Source organism: Gopherus evgoodei, chromosome 2 (assembly GCF_007399415.2).
Source record: "Gopherus evgoodei ecotype Sinaloan lineage chromosome 2, rGopEvg1_v1.p, whole genome shotgun sequence".
Taxonomy (NCBI): Eukaryota; Metazoa; Chordata; order Testudines; family Testudinidae; genus Gopherus; species Gopherus evgoodei.
Genome location: NC_044323.1, coordinates 171,679,922 through 171,683,631, shown reverse-complemented (window position 1 = coordinate 171,683,631; position 3,710 = coordinate 171,679,922).

Sequence of the window (3,710 nt, the reverse complement as noted above, 5' to 3'; positions counted from 1 at the left end):
AATCATCCTTCTTGGCAACTCACACATAGTAGGAAAATAATGATTCACACTGGTGTTGCTGTTGCTTGCACACCTCTCATAAATGACAACATGCTCTAGCAGGCAGCAGCAGTCTTTGAATGTTGCCTTCAGATTACAAGAGCACTGGAGTAGGGGGAAGAGTCTAAAAGGTAGAAAATAGGAGGGAATGAGCAATTAAACGATCTTCTCACCAAAACCAGTGCTCCAGGATACATGTAAACTCATGCCACTTGGAGAAATGACACAGAAAAATAAGCAAATTACATGTGTCTCATGGCTAGTTTAAATCCTTCCCTTTTTTTTAGCTCTCAAGTAATGTTTTACTATTTTAGATTGGCCTCTGTGAGCATTTGACTTTCTTCTTAAAAAGCACATGGCCAGATTGAGACTGGTCTCTGTGCAGGTGCATAGGGGAGAGAACCACTTGCACACCTCTTCTTGCACCTCTAGTATAAGGGTTTACTGAAACTACATACCATGCTCTTGTGAATGCAAGGACTGCACTGCCCACTGGGACACTAGCTACCCAGGAGGCAAAGCCTGGGTCCCTTTCCCCCACACCTTTGCAATGACCAGCAGATCTAGCTTCCCGCAGAGGGGAGCATATGCACCTGTGCTTCCCTGGAGCTCCTGGAAGCATCATGTATTTCTGTGGTACAATGGCTAAGTTTCTTTTGAGGCAGTAGAGCTCCACATCACCTCCACTACAGGCTAGTACTTAATAGCACAATGTGGTCATATGTACAGGGACCATTGGTTGCTATTGCGATAGAAAAAATGATTACTAAAAATAATGATCAAAGTCTGTTTTCAGACTTGAAACTCTGACATTTAGAGTTGTCTAAAGCGGGGGTTCTCAAATGGGGAGTCAGGACCCATCAGGGGGTTGTGAGGTTGTTACATAGGGTGGGTCATGAGCTGTCAGCCTCCACTTCAAACCCTGCTTTACCTTCTGCATTTATAATGGTGTTAAATATATTTTAAAGTGTTTTTAATTTATAAGGAAGGGTCGCACTCAGAGGCTTGCTATGTGAAAGGGGTCACCAGTACAAAAGTTTGAGAACCACGGTCTAAAGGGAAGGAATAGGAAACGAGAATTTCTTTCCATTCACTTCAAATGTTATACGTACTCAGACACAATCAGAATTTGAAAGCTGAGAGCAATATTATGAAGCTGCCGTTTCTCATTTCATTTTTCACATTGCTCCGATTAACAGCCTATGCTGTGACTTTCTAATTAGCTATACTTGCTCCCAAAGAGGCTCTTTGAACCCAAACCCTCCAAATGAAATCCTGTTGAATTCCATAAAGTGACAAGGGATTTGTTTTCAGTCACTTACCCAGAGATTGAAATGGAAAGTGTTTTCATTTTGCAATAATAGGTGACTTCATAACAGAGAAAAAGGAAGTAGTGTGTTTAAAGAAGCTAATTAAAAGGTCCTGCAAGTCAAACCTGCTGTATGAAGCTATGGAACCTTTGCTTTTGTTTTCCCCTTGTGTGAAGACAACAGTCATTTGCTCTCAGGCTCATTGCAGCACCCACAAACAAACATATGCATGCTCTCTCAAAGCTTTGCTTCTTTTCTTGTTTTTCCTAATGTAAAATAAAAGGCATTCTCATTGCAAATACATTTGCTCTGTGTGAATAGAAAAACATAGCAAACACTTAATGAATTACCATAAATTAAAGACCACAGCACCCCTGTATCTCCATAGTAAACTTGGTGACCAGCCAGTATAATATCATTACATATCTATTTGTAGTTTCCGCTGGAGAAATTATTGCGGAATTAGAACAGAGTCTTGCCTGCTGCACGCAGAAGGTACTGGGTTCCACTCAGAGAGTGTACAAGTGATGCAAGGCCAAAGCTTTCAGCCTTTATTAAGGCAAAACTTCCAAAGACTATAGAATTTCGTCCATTTTGAAGGAGTTTGGAAGTTTTCAGGATGAGAGGCTCCATGAACCATATCTTGATTCCATTGAAATCAACAGCAAAACACATATCCACTTCAAAACCCTGGCAAAACCCTCTAAAGTTAGCAGAATCTATACATAAGTTATTTAGCATACATTTAATAATAATAATAATAATGAGGAATATACTATGTTTGCAATTACTATGATACCAACAGGCTGTATTGGGATTATGATGCCTGTGAATCTACAGATGTAATCATATGACAATAATGCTGATATCATATGGGTTAGGTGGAATATCCCACACCACCTCCTATGGATATGCAGAGCTTCCATGATATGAGTGCTAGTGCTAGCATGGCAGTGAAATTCTGACACCTTCATATTAACAATATGTGGTTTCAGGAGCAGGGTTTGAATAGCCTTAAATGTTGCTCTGTCAGGGAGAAGGGAAAAAGCAAGAGAACCTAGCATGAAGTCTTTACTTGATCTTTGCAGGGGACACCAACTAAAACTTGCTGGCTCTTTCTTAGCAAATTTTCTCACTCTGTTGACTGAATGGTTGGTTCCACCACCTTCTACAACTACCACAGGCCATATCTACCCTTCATTCAATTATTTTTGTTCAATTTACTCTAAGCACTTACAAGACTTGTACATTCTGACCTGTATCCCCCACAGTATGTTAAAAATAAATAGATTCAAACCAGTTTTTTTTACTAATAATGTAATAACCAATATCTTCCCTGTCATGAATGAGAGAGAGAGAGAGAGGGTAGATGAGATAATACATTTTATTGGACCAACCTCCGTTGATGGAAGGCACAAACTTTTGAGTTGCACAGAGCTCTTCTTCAGGTCTGGGGAAGGAAACCAGTGTGTCTGAGATACATACAAGTTGGGACAGCCCCCTCATGCTTAACAGTCTATCGCAGCTTATATTTAGCTCAGATACTCTGGTTTCCTTTCCCCCAACCTGAAGAAGAGCTTTGTGAAGTTTGAAAGCTTGTGCCTTCCACCAACAGAGGTTGATCCAATAAAAGATATTGCCTCATCTACCCTCTCTCTCTCTCTCTCTCTCATATCCTGGAACTAACATGGCTACAACACCACCACAAATGAATTAGAGGGCTCATATTTAACTCCTTTAACAAGGAAAACAAACACAATTTGAAAGAAACTGGGTAGCACTGGAGGAGTGGAAATGTCATGTGAAACCATTTTAAACATAAAGTCTAAAACTTTGGATAGACTGGAATTATAATCTGTTGTCATATTCCAATGAGTCTTTTTTTCAGATAATTTTCCCACCTTTAATAGCCCCCAAAGTTTTCATTTTAGAAACAGTTCTACCATATTTTTAAAATGTACAGTGGCACATACCCTTTTCGCCTCAAAGTTATTTTACAATTATGTTTTTTTTCCACTTTCACTTTGTCATCACTTACAAATGATGTGTTTGAGATAGCTGATAGGCTTAATGCATAGCCATTGAGCACTCCTCCCTGGAGTTTTTTCAAAGCATGAGCTGATGCTTCATTGGGAACTAATAGTCAACAGATACACACCAGGGGCATATAGGTTTATTTAATAAAGTGGTAGATGGGGTATTTTTCTTTGCATGTAAGAAGTAACCTTATAACTGTTTGCTCATTTATTTACTCAGCTTTCCAGTCTAGTGATCTCTTGACAGACCCTCCCTGCCACTCCCTCAGAACACCTCATGAGAGCTTTGTTCCAACATGCTGTGACAAAAAACTTTTTTCTCTCC